The following is a 14,196-nucleotide window of genomic DNA, read 5'->3' as shown; positions in this document are numbered from 1 at the left end:
GGGGAGAGAGAAAGGGTAGAAAGAGGGAGAGAGAGGAGGGAGTATGGGGGTGAGGGATAAGATTAGGGGGGAGAGAGAAATGAGAAGGGGAGAGAAAGGGTAGAGAGGGAGAGAGAAAGAGAGAGATAGAGAGGGAGAGAGGAGGGTGAGGGAAAAGGCTATGAGAGAGAGAAATGCGAGGGAGGGGTAGAAAGATAAAAAGAGGGAAAAATAAAAAGAGGGAGAGGGAAGCCTATAGAGAGAGAGAGAGAGAGAGAGAGAGAGAGGAGGGTGAGGGATAGGGCTATGGGAGAGAGAGATAGAAGGGGGGGAGGGGGAGGGAAAAAGGCAATGAGAGAAATGTGAGGGAGGGGGAGAGAGATAGAGGGAGGGGGAGTGAAGGCTAAAGCAGAGGGTGGGGGAGAGAGAGGGAGAGAGGGGGGTAGGGGATGCAGTCAAATTCCAAGGATAAGCTGTGTGAATGAGTAATTCTAATAATTATAATACTAGTGTGTGTTAACGAGTCTTTCTTTCGCCCAGTTGTGTACTACCTTTTACTACATGTGTACCCAATACTTCCTTCTCAGATTGTACTGTCTTTGTGTCTTAAAACCTTATCTCTTAAAACTGTTGTCAGGGTTGTAGTCCTATTGGCCCCAACTTACTCCTCCTGCCTATTCCTCGCTCCTACAAATTTTATCTTCCTACTACTGCTAGGTGCTGTGTGCATGATAGTCACTCTGGAGCAGGGTTTTGTGACAGCCAGCTACCAGTGATCGTAGGGCCGGCTCTATCACTCAAAACTTCCCCTTAACCACAAACAGGTGATTTGTACGTTACTCCTCAGAGGGGACGTCCATCCAGATGCTTGATGTACGATGCTCGCTGGACGATGCTCGCTGTACGATGACTCTCGTGCACCTCACCCTTCCGCCTCCGACCTCTTCAATTATCCTATTCTCATTTCCCTTTTGAGTCCTCATTTACCACACTTATACTTGTATATTGCTACTTTTATAATTTACACTTCACTTTTGGCAAATACAGTTCTTATTTGTGATAACACCCAACCTGTTATGGCGGCACTACTTCCTCAGGCCTACTGCTGCCACCTTCTCTGCTTATATATATATATATATATATATATATATATATATATATATATATATATATATATATATATATATATATATATATATATATATTAGGTTGGTAGACAGCAACCGCCCAGGGAGGTACTACCGTCCTGCCAGGCGAGTGTAAAACTGAAGCCTGTAATTGTTTTACACGATGGTAGGATTGCTGGTGTCTTTTTTTTTTGTCTCATACACATGCAAGATTTCAGGTATGTCTTGCTACTTCTACTTACACTTAGGTCACACTACACATACATGTACAAGCATATATATACACACCCCTTTGGGTTTTCTTCTATTTTCTTTCTAGTTCTTGTTCTTGTTTATTTCCTCTTACCTCCATGGGGAAGTGGAACAGAATTCTTCCTCCATAAGCCATGCGTGTTGTAAGAGGCGACTAAAATGTCGGGAGCAAGAGGCTAGTAACCCCTTCTCCTGTATATATTACTAAATGTAAAAGGAGAAACTTTCGTTTTTCCTTTTGGGCCACCCCGCCTCGGTGGGATACAGCCAGTGTATTGAAAGAATATATATATATATATATATATATATATATATATATATATATATATATATATATATATATATATATATATATATATAAAATATATATATATATATATATATATATATATATATATATATATATATATATATATATATATATATATATATATATATATATTTATATATATATGTATGTATATAATTTCCCCTTTCTGGCTAGCTTGTTCACACTGCCTGTATGCTACTTCACAGTTTCTCGTTAACCAACCTTTCTTAATTCTATTTGATCTTTTGTCTTTAGTCACTCGCTTTGTACTTTGTATATTTGTGACTGTGTGGCAACAAGTGCCAACTAGGCCTCAAACGAACTGGCACTTTGAAATTTTGTTGTATAATTTCAGGCTTTCTCTCGCCCTTTCTTTATGTTTTTTTAACTAATAACTTTGGTTGTCACTTGTAGGGTTGTTCACTGACGTTGTCACTAACACTGGTTGCTTCTAGCAGCTAAAGGACGCCCTAAAAACACTAAGATTCTCGGAGCCTGCCGCTTGTGACCCACCACACTGTAGGTGTGTACTCACCTAGTTGTACTCACCTAGTTGAGGTTGCAGGGGTCGAGTCCGAGTTCCTGGCCCCGCCTCTTCACTGTGTGTGTGTGTGTGTCAAATTTTACAAATAAACCTGTCTCTCGGAGAGAGTCAATGGCAGTTTATGTTAATAATGTTTCACCATTTTCCTTTGTTTTTAGGGGTAAGCTTATGTAATATTTTTCCATTTGTGGTTAAAAATTGACTCGAGTGGTTCTTTACAGCACTCTTACATTCACTGACATGTTTTATAAAACTTACGCAAGTTGATATATATTTTGCCTACCATTAGCCTACATAATCAGCACAGTGTGTATTTTCTTCGTAGTGACGTAGATTAATTTGTAGCTGTGAGCCGAAAAGATATGTACACTTATATATCAAGAGGATAGATACACCGAGAAGTGTATGTCTCTCAGCGTATATATGCTAAGAGTTTACATTAATCGCTGTTTTAGAGATTAAAGTATTCTTGACGGGTGGTGAATAGGTGATATGCAGCCTTAGTAACAATTAATATCGATGTGTATGCACTAAGAGCAGGGACTGATCTACTGTGACACTAATGAAACTTAAGCTTCAAGGCCGCTAATCACGGAGGGGCCTCAGAAGCGATTTTAGTCCACAACGCTTTAAAAAATTTAGGTCTACTGTATGAGATGTGGTTGCAAGGGGGCTCCCATAACAGTTCAAGTTTCATTGCTCCAAGAAATGTAAGTCCGCCACTGACTATATACCTAGAATTTACTTCAGCCCTCTTTTTAGGGGTAAGTAGTTTTTGAATGTTGATGTATAGGTGAAATGCAATCTTACTATCTCTTGTACAGTCTACAGATCGCAGCTAACCAATCACCCATCTATGACAACATTGATGTGATCAATTTAAAGGCCCTTAAAGCCCAAATTACTCCCTAGAGATAAAACGCTAAACAATCACTTTGCTCTTACTTTAGCAACAATAATCGAAAGGGCAAAAAACAACTCGTTTATTATCGTGTGCGCGGATAATATTCCTATTACAACACACTGGAACGTGTCTGGATTCGTTTATCAACACAGATACCTACTTTTTGGGATATTCTGGCTCCGAAGTGACTAGTTTATTGCGCACCCCATATCCATCGAGTGGAAGGTAGTGCATGAGTATACGGATACACAAAAAAACTAGGCTCCCAAAAAGGATATCAGCTTTAGTATATCTGGATAAGTATACTGTCTTATCTATTGCAAGCAAATTTAAGATAACTTGTGATATAACAGTGTGTTTCTCGGATAATTTTTCATCTCTTATTGCTCAGGTGGGCCAAGAAATTGAACCACACATCACAAAATACCATTGATTCAAAATTAGTATATTCATATGAAAGGGCTAAATCCGTAAGGGCTACTGTTTAGTACGAAAGGAAACTAACTTCAATTACTAGCTTCGAGAACAATTATTATTTTTATTATTATTATTATTATTAATCATAGGGGTTCCCATAACATCATTAGTAAATCATGGCGAAAACAAGAAGGCTAAGAGATACTCAGTGACTATAGATGAGCAACGTAGAGCAACACACGGTGCCCAACGGGTCATTATTATTGTAAACGTTTCGCGCTGGAGAGAGCTTTATCGTGGCTTGACAAAACTCTACCCAGAGCGAAACTGTGATAAAAGTTTTATCAGCGGTGTCTGCCTCTCAGCATACATGAAGGGGATTACCAACAGACCCCTGGCTGTCTTCAAGAAGGTGCTGAACAGGCACCTAAAGTCAATACCTGACCAGCCGGGCTGTGGTTCGTACATCAGTTTGCGTGCGGCCAGTAGTAACAGCCTGGTTGATCAGACCCTGATCTACCACGAGGCCTGGTCTCAGACTGGGCCGCAGGGGCGTTGACCCCCAAAATCCTCTCCAGGTATGCCTGGTGGCACTTCCTGCCTACCGCTTCTCTCTCTCACTCCAGCAAAGGGGCTCCTTGTTATCCTATCTGCTTGAACCTTCATTCTGCAATACTGATATGTTGATTGCAACACGAAAGCCCTAAAGCTATCGTTCAACCCCTTCCCCTTTCATAAGAACATAAGAAAGGAGGAACACTGCAGCAGGCCTGCTGGCCCATACTAGGCAGGTCCTTTACAATTCATCCCACTAACAAACATTTGACCAACCCAATTTTCAATGCCACCCAAGAAACAAGCTCCGATGTGCAAGTCCCACTCAAATCCAACCCCTTCCACTCATGTACTTATCCAACCTAAATTTGAAACTACCCAAAGTCCTAGCCTCAATAACCCAACTAGGTAGACTGTTCCACTCATCAACTACCCTATTTCCAAACCAATACTTTCCTATGTCCTTTCTAAATCTAAACTTATCTAATTTAAATCCATTACTGCGGGTTCTCTCTTGGAGAGATATCCTCAAGACCTTGTTAATATCCCCTTTATTAATACCTATCTTCCACTTATACACTTCGATCAGGTCTCCCCTCATTCTTCGTCTAACAAGTGAATGTAACTTAAGAGTCTTCAATCTTTCTTCATAAGGAAGATTTCTAATGCTATGTATTAATTTAGTCATCCTACGCTGAATGTTTTCTAACGAATTTATGTCCATTCTGTAATATGGAGACCAGAATTGAGCTGCATAATCTAGGTGAGGCCTTACTAATGATGTATAAAGCTGCAGTATGACCTCTGGACTTCTGTTGCTTACACTTCTTGATATAAATCCCAGTAATCTATTTGCCTTATTACGTACGCTTAGGCATTGCTGTCTTGGTTTAAGGTTGCTGCTTACCATAACCCCCAAGTCCTTTTCGCAATCTGTATGGCTAAGTTCTACATTATTTAACTTGTAAGTGCTAGGGTTATGGACACTCCCGAGCTTCAGAACCTTGCATTTATCTACATTGAACTGCATCTGCCACTTTTCTGACCAAGAGTAGAGTTTGTCTAAATCCTCCTGAAGTTCCCTAACATCTACGTTTGAATCAATTATCCTACCTATCTTCGTGTCATCGGCGAATTTGCTCATATCACTAGTAATTCCTTCATCAAGATCATTGATATATATTATAAACAACAACGGGCCCAAGACTGATCCCTGTGGAACGCCACTTGTTACTGATCCCCACTCGGATTTAACCCCATTTATGGACACTCTCTGCTTCCTGTCTGTGAGCCATGATTCGATCCACGAGAGCACTCTTCCCCCAATGCCATGAGCTGCTACTTTCTTCAACAGTCTTTGGTGCGGAACTCTATCAAATGCCTTACTAAAATCTAAGTAAATAATATCAAATTCTTTATCGTGGTCAACAGCCTCAAAAGCTTTACTGAAGAAAGTTAATAAATTAGTTAGACAAGACCGGCCTCTTGTGAATCCATGCTGAGTATCATTAATCAAGCTATGCTTATCGAGATGGCTTCTTATAATTTGAGCTATAATTGACTCTAGTAATTTGCCTACAATTGAGGTCAGGCTTATTGGGCGGTAATTTGACGGTAACGACTTGTCCCCTGTTTTAAAAATAGGAATTACATTAGCCATCTTCCACATATCAGACACTACACCTGTTTGAAGAGATAAATTAAAAATATTAGTTAATGGTTCACAGACTTCCATTTTGCATTCCTTTAGAACCCTTGAAAAAACCTCATCAGGACCCGGTGACTTATTTTGCTTCAGTCGGTCTATCTGCTTCACAACCATTTCACTAGTGACTGTGATGTTACATAATTTATCTTCTTCTGGCCCACTATAAAAATTAATTACCGGAATATTATTAGTGTCTTCCTGTGTAAAAACCGAGAGAAAATAATTATTTAAAATCGAGCACATTTCATTCTCTTTGTCAGTAAGATGCCCATAGTTATTTTTAAGGGGACCTATCTTATCTCTGACTTTTGTTCTATATACCTGGAAAAAACTTTTTGGGTTAGTTTTAGAATCCCTAGCAACTTTAATTTCATAGTCCCTTTTAGCTTTTCTTATCCCCTTTTTAATGTCCCTCTTAATGTCAATATACTGATTCATAAGATGACCCTCGCCTCTTTTGATACGCCTATAAATTCCTTTCTTATGCCCTAGTAGATATTTCAGCCTATTATTCATCCATTTTGGGTCATTTCTATTTGATCTAATTTCTTTATAAGGGATAAATGTTCTTTGAGCAGCATGTATTGTGTTCAGAAAACTGTCATATTGATAGCTCTCTTCGTTACCCCAGTCAACAGATGATAAGTGTTCTCTAAGCCCATCGTAATCTGCTAAGCGAAAATCTGGGACTGTTACTGAGTTATCCCTACTATCATACTTCCATTCAATTCTAAATGTAATTGATTTGTGGTCGCTAGCACCCAGTTCTTCTGAAACTTCTAAATTATTAACAAGGGATTCATTGTTTGCCAGAACTAAGTCAAGCAGGTTATTACCCCTTGTAGGTTCTGTCACAAACTGCTTCAGAAAACAATCCTGAACTACTTCTAAGAAGTCGTATGATTCTAAATTCCCAGTCAAGAAATTCCAATCAATATGACTAAAGTTAAAGTCTCCTAGAATTACTACATTATCGTGCCTTGTGGCCCTAACAATTTCCTCCCATAGTAGTCTTCCCTGGTCCCTATCTAAATTTGGGGGACGGTATATCACACCTAAAGTTAATTTTTCATGCCCCTCTGAAAATTCTATCCAAACAGACTCTGTATGTGTTACTTCAGACTTAATACCCGTTTTAATGCAACAGTTCAAGCGATCTCGGACATACAATGCCACCCCACCCCCCTTCCCGATACTTCTATCTACTTGGAACAATTTGAAACCCTGAATGTGACATTCTGCAGGCATGTCCCGACTTTTTGAATTAAACCACGTCTCAGTAATGGCAAATACATCTATGTTACCTGCACTAGCAACTAGTCTCAACTCGTCCATCTTATTCCTAGCACTGCGACTATTTGTGTAATATATACTTAAGGACCCTCCTTTCTCTTTATCATTCCTGCTCCTTTCTGTTATTCCACTAAACCTATTACTGTCCTTGTCAATTAGTGCCACTGGCTTTCCGATATCCACCTCATTTTGCCTATTACTAGTTCTCCTAGTACTCATATTACTACCCTGAGACTTCACAGTTTTCCCGCAGAAACCCATACCACTAACTATTCCTAGTTTAAAGACCTAACAGCTCCCTCCACTGCGTTGGCCAGTGCTCCCACCCCACACCTAGATAAGTGAACCCCATCCCTGGCATACATGTCATTTCTGCCATAGAAGAGGTCCCAGTTGTCAATGAATGTTACCGCATTTTCCTTACAGTATTTGTCCAGCCAGCAATTGACACCAATTGCTCTGGACAACCATTCATTTCCAACTCCTCTCCTTGGCAAAATGCCACATATGACAGGTTTCCCACCCTTCCTCCTAATTATATCTATTGCTGACCTATACTTGCTAATCAGGTCCTCACTCCTACGTCTGCCAACATCGTTGCCTCCAGCACTGAGACAGATAATAGGATTGCTCCCATTACCTCTCATGATGTCATCCAGACGGCTAACAATATCCTTCATCCCTGCCCCAGGAAAACACACTCTCTGCCTCCTACTCCTGTCCTTCAAGCAGAATGCCCTATCCATGTACCTAATCTGGCTATCCCCAACAACAACAATGTTTTTACCTTCCTTTGCGTCGTCCGTCGTGATGCTCCGAGTAGTCGACTCACATTCGCCAGGTAGCATTACACCACTTGTAGAATTCGTCAAGACGTTCTCGATGGTCTTCGTTGGGGTTTCTAGGGATGTCTCACTCACGTCTGCCAATGCTTCTTTGGTGCTCGTTGTGGCATTCCCAGTAGAACACTCACATTCGTCGGGTAGCACCGAGAATGGGTTGGAAGTTTCCACGGTAGTCTTCTGGTTTCTCGTTGTTTCTGCCTCTCCAACCGTTTTCTTGATCTTCAGCTTGGTTCCATGTTGCCCGGCCACTGACCAAGCTCCCCTCTTAACCTGGGGACTCACAACAGGAGGATTACTACGAATCCTCTTGTTCTCCTCCGTTAATCGCCGTATCTCCATCTTAGCAACTCTGAGCTCTTCTCTCAGCTGCTGGTAAAGTTGCTCAAGAGAGGGCATCCTGGTTCAGATTCACAGAGAGCACACAAACAGGTCTTCACAGAGCTAAGTACACGTCACCACTGAGCTAAGTACACGTCACCACTGTTAAGTACACGTCACCACTGCTAAGTACACGTCACCACTGGGCTAAGTACACGTCACCACTGAGCTAAGTACACGTCACCACTCCAAGTCCATGGTCGACAGGAATATATTTGAAGATTGAGACACTTATAAAAAGCAGTTTTGACAATAATATGAATATTTCCTTCGGTTTATATAAATTAGATCCATTTATAATTAATAGAATTTGGGAAGAATTTAATAATACATTGGACAAATAATAAATTTTAAAATTCTTATTTTTTGGGTAGAATAGTTTGTTGGTGGGTTGTGTGAAGGACCTGTCTAGTTGGGCCAGCAGGCCTGTCGCAGTGTTCCCTTTCTTATGAGTCGCACATCAGGTGTTGCTTTGTTGTGGGATGTGATAGTGAGGTGTGGGCTAGACCCTTTACATACCTTCCTCTGATGCATTACTTTCATTGTTCCTTGATAATGTGAGTAGTCACGAAAGCGCTTGGAATTTCTCTATTCTTTCACAGTGGTTGTTTTGCATATATATATATATATATATATATATATATATATATATATATATATATATATATATATATATATATATATATATAGTGGTGACGTGTACTTAGCTCTGTGAAGACCTGTTTGTGTGCTCTCTGTGAATCTGAACCAGGATGCCCTCTCTTGAGCAACTTTACCAGCAGCTGAAAGAAGAGCTTAGGGTTGCTAAGCAGGAGATACGGCGATTAACGGAGGAGAACAAGAGGATTCGAAGTAATCCTCCTGTTGTGAGTCCCCAGGTTAAGAGGGGAGCTTGGTCAGTGGCCGGGCAACATGGAACCAAGCTGAGGATCAAGAAGACTGTTGGAGAGGCAGAAACAACGAGGACCCAGAAGACTACTGTGGAAACTTCCAACCCATTTTCGGTGCTACCTGACGAATGTGGGTGTTCTACTGGGAATGTCACAACGAGCACCAAGGAAGCATTGGCTGACGTGAGTGAGACATCCCTAGAAACCCCAACGAAAACCATCGAGAACGTCTTGACGAATTCCACAAGTGAAGGTGTAGTGCTACCTAACGAATGTGAGTCGACTACTGGGAACATCACGACGGACGTCGCCAAGGAAGGTAAAAACATTGTTGTTGTTGGGGATAGCCAGATTAGGTACATGGATAGGGCATTCTGCTTGAAGGATAGGAGTAGAAGGCAGAGAGTGTGTTTTCCTGGGGCTGGGATGAAGGATATTGTTAGCCATCTGGATGACATCATGAGAGGTAATGGGAGCAATCCTATTATCTGTCTCAGTGCTGGAGGCAACGATGTTGGCAGACGTAGGAGTGAGGACCTGATTAGCAGGTATAGGTCAGCAATAGAGATAATTAGGAGGAAGGGTGGGAACCCTGTCATATGTGGTATTTTGCCAAGGAGAGGAGTTGGAAATGAATGGTTGTCCAGAGCAATTGGTGTCAATTGCTGGCTGGACAAATACTGTAAGGAAAATGCGGTAACATTCATTGACAACTGGGACCTCTTCTATGGCAGAAATGACATGTATGCCAGGGATGGGGTTCACTTATCTAGGTGTGGGGTGGGAGCACTGGCCAACGCAGTGGAGGGAGCTGTTAGGTCTTTAAACTAGGAATAGTTAGTGGTATGGGTTTTGGCGGGAAAACAGTGAAGTCGCAGTGTAGTAATATGAGTACTAGGAGAACTAGTAATAGGCAAAATGAGGTGGATATTGGAAAGCCAGTGGCACTAATTGACAAGGACAGTAATAGGTTTAGTGGAATAACAGAAAGGAGCAGGAAGGGTAAAGAGAAAGGAGGGTCCTTAAATATATATTACACAAATAGTCGTAGTGCTAGGAATAAGATGGACGAGTTGAGACTAGTTGCTAGTGCAGGTAACATTGATGTATTTGCCTTAACTGAGACGTGGTTCAATATGAAAAATCGGGACATGCCTGCGGAATGTCACATTCAGGGTTTTAAATTGTTCCAAGTAGATAGAAGTATCGGGAAGGGGGGTGGGGTGGCATTGTATGTCCGAGATCGCTTGAACTGTTGCATAAAAACGGGTATTAAGTCTGAAGTAACACATACAGAGTCTGTTTGGATAGAATTTTCAGAGGGGCATGAAAAATTGATTTTAGGTGTGATATACCGTCCCCCAAACTTAGATAGGGACCAAGGGAGACTACTATGGGAGGAAATTGTTAGGGCCACAAGGCACGATAATGTAGTAATTCTAGGAGACTTTAACTTTAGTCATATTGATTGGAATTTCTTGACTGGGAATTTAGAATCATACGACTTCTTAGAAGTAGTTCAGGATTGTTTTTTGAAGCAGTTTGTGACAGAACCTACAAGGGGTAATAACCTGCTTGACTTAGTTCTGGCAAACAATGAATCCCTTGTTAATAATTTAGAAATTTCAGAGGAACTGGGTGCTAGCGACCACAAATCAATTACATTTAGCATTGAATGGAAGTACGATAGTAGGGATAACTCAGTAACAGTCCCAGATTTTCGCTTAGCAGATTACGATGGGCTTAGAGAACACTTATCATCTGTTGACTGGGGTAACGAAGAGAGCTATCAATATGACAGTTTTCTGAACACTATACATGCTGCTCAAAGAACGTTTATCCCGTATAAAGAAATTAGATCAAATAGAAATGACCCAAAATGGATGAATAATAGGCTGAAATATCTACTAGGGCATAAGAAAGGAATTTATAGGCGTATCAAAAGAGGTGAGGGTCATCTTATGAATCAGTATATTGACATTAAGAGGGACATTAAAAAGGGGATAAGAAAAGCTAAAAGGGACTATGAAATTAAAGTTGCTAGGGATTCTAAAACTAACCCAAAAAGTTTTTTCCAGGTCTATAGAACAAAAGTTAGAGATAAGATAGGTCCCCTTAAAAATAACTATGGGCATCTTACTGACAAAGAGAATGAAATGTGCTCGATTTTAAATAATTATTTTCTCTCGGTTTTTACACAGGAAGACACTAACAATATTCCAGTAATTAATTTTTATAGTGGGCTAGAAGAAGATAAATTATGTAACATCACAGTCACTAGTGAAATGGTTGTGAAGCAGATAGACCGACTGAAGCAAAATAAGTCACCGGGTCCTGATGAGGTTTTTTCAAGGGTTCTTAAGGAATGCAAAATGGAACTCTGTGAACCATTAACTAATATTTTTAATTTATCTCTTCAAACAGGTGTAGTGTCTGATATGTGGAAGATGGCTAATGTAATTCCTATTTTTAAAACAGGGGACAAGTCGTTACCGTCAAATTACCGCCCAATAAGCCTGACCTCAATTGTAGGCAAATTACTAGAGTCAATTATAGCTGAGATTATAAGAAGCCATCTCGATAAGCATAGCTTGATTAATGATACTCAGCATGGATTCACAAGAGGCCGGTCTTGTCTAACTAATTTATTAACTTTCTTCAGTAAAGCTTTTGAGGCTGTTGACCACGATAAAGAATTTGATATTATTTACTTAGATTTTAGTAAGGCTTTTGATAGAGTTCCGCACCAAAGACTGTTAAAGAAAGTGGCAGCTCATGGCATTGGGGGAAAAGTGCTCTCGTGGATCGAGTCATGGCTCACAGACAGGAAGCAGAGAGTGTCCATAAATGGGGTTAAATCCGAGTGGGGATCTGTAACAAGTGGCGTTCCACAGGGATCAGTCTTGGGCCCGTTGTTGTTTATAATATATATCAATGATCTTGATGAGGGAATTACTAGTGATATGAGCAAATTCGCCGTTGACACAAAGATAGGAAGGATAATTGATTCAAACGTAGATGTTAGGGAACTTCAGGAGGATTTAAACAAACTCTATTCTTGGTCAGAAAAGTGGCAGATGCAGTTCAATGTAGATAAATGCAAGGTTCTGAAGCTCGGGAGTGTCCATAACCCTAGCACTTATAAGTTAAATGATGTAGAACTTAGCCATACAGATTGCGAAAAGGACTTGGGGGTTATGGTGAGCAGCAACCTTAAACCAAGACAGCAATGCCTAAGCGTACGTAATAAGGCAAATAGATTACTGGGATTTATATCAAGAAGTGTAAGCAACAGAAGTCCAGAGGTCATACTGCAGCTTTATACATCATTAGTAAGGCCTCACCTAGATTATGCAGCTCAATTCTGGTCTCCATATTACAGAATGGACATAAATTCGTTAGAAAACATTCAGCGTAGGATGACTAAATTAATACATAGCATTAGAAATCTTCCTTATGAAGAAAGATTGAAGACTCTTAAGTTACATTCACTTGTTAGACGAAGAATGAGGGGAGACCTGATCGAAGTGTATAAGTGGAAGATAGGTATTAATAAAGGGGATATTAATAAGGTCTTGAGGATATCTCTCCAAGAGAGAACCCGCAGTAATGGATTTAAATTAGATAAGTTTAGATTTAGAAAGGACATAGGAAAGTATTGGTTTGGAAATAGGGTAGTTGATGAGTGGAACAGTCTACCTAGTTGGGTTATTGAGGCTAGGACTTTGGGTAGTTTCAAATTTAGGTTGGATAAGTACATGAGTGGGAGGGGTTGGATTTGAGTGGGACTTGCACATCAGAGCTTATTTCTTGGGTAGCATTGAAAAATGGGTTGGGCAAATGTTTTGCCTAGTATGGGCCAACAGGCCTGCTGCAGTGTTCCTCCTTTCTTATGTGATGAATGGTTTGGAAAACCGACAAGTTGAAGATTGAGACACTTATGCAACATATGAGAATCTTTGTTCGGGAAACGTTTCGCCACACAGTGGCTTCATCAGTCCAATACAAATCAGAAGGTGTAAGGAGAGGAGGAGTATGAGGTAATCAGTCCCTCAGCCTGGAGTCGATGTGTTCAGTCCATCAGTCTTGTAGAATGTACAGCATAGGGCCGTAGACGTGGCTTATATACTGTAGTCAGGTGAGGCGAAGCAGGATGAGGCAGGGTCATAGTGGTACCATCCACTAGTCGAAGTAGGTCTTCGTCCAAAGGTTGGACAGGTGTTGAAGAATACTTTGTAGCAAGATCCCATAATGCTGCAGTGTCTGACAGTTGTGATGAGTGGTTTGGAAAACCGTCAAGTTGAAGATTGAGACACTTATGCATGGTGGATGGTACCACTATGACCCCATCTCATCCTGCTTCGCCTCACCTGACTACAGTATATAAGCCACATCTACGGCCCTATGCTGTACACGTAGTACAGCACACTCAGGAAGACTCGTATTACGACAATCCATTGACACTCTCAGTTCACGGAGTTCACTACCTTATCAGAAGAGAGGTACATGGCTTCTGCCGAAAAGAAGAGGCCACGATGCTCCATGAACACGACGGAGGACTCAGATTTGGAAATGTGGGGCGAAATTCTAGCGAAGAAGTTGCGAGAGGAAGAGGAAGATCCTGCTCACATTGTAGCAGATCTGACAGTCCCAACCATGGAGCCAGCGACAATAGAAACAGGTGCGGAAATAAACACCGCACCCCACGAAAACCAAGAGGGATGGAACACTGTGGACAAGAAGAAGAAGCACCGTCCGTCCAAGGAGCAGGCAAACCAGCTCAACCGACCTGGCAAATTCAAGGTGAAGTCTTATGGGGACCACAGAACCCACTATGGGGTTGTTTCATACCTAGAATCACGACACAACCTGAAGTTCAAGATATGGTTCAACTTGAGGGGAGAACCAATATTGACTCCTCTCAACAAGGAAATGTATACCACCTTGAAGAGAGTCATGGAGACAGATCGCTCATTCACCCTGGAGGAACTGGA

The sequence above is a fragment of the Cherax quadricarinatus genome, chromosome 4 (assembly GCF_038502225.1).
Source record: "Cherax quadricarinatus isolate ZL_2023a chromosome 4, ASM3850222v1, whole genome shotgun sequence".
In the NCBI taxonomy this organism is placed as follows: domain Eukaryota; kingdom Metazoa; phylum Arthropoda; class Malacostraca; order Decapoda; family Parastacidae; genus Cherax; species Cherax quadricarinatus.
This window is presented reverse-complemented; position numbering follows the sequence as displayed.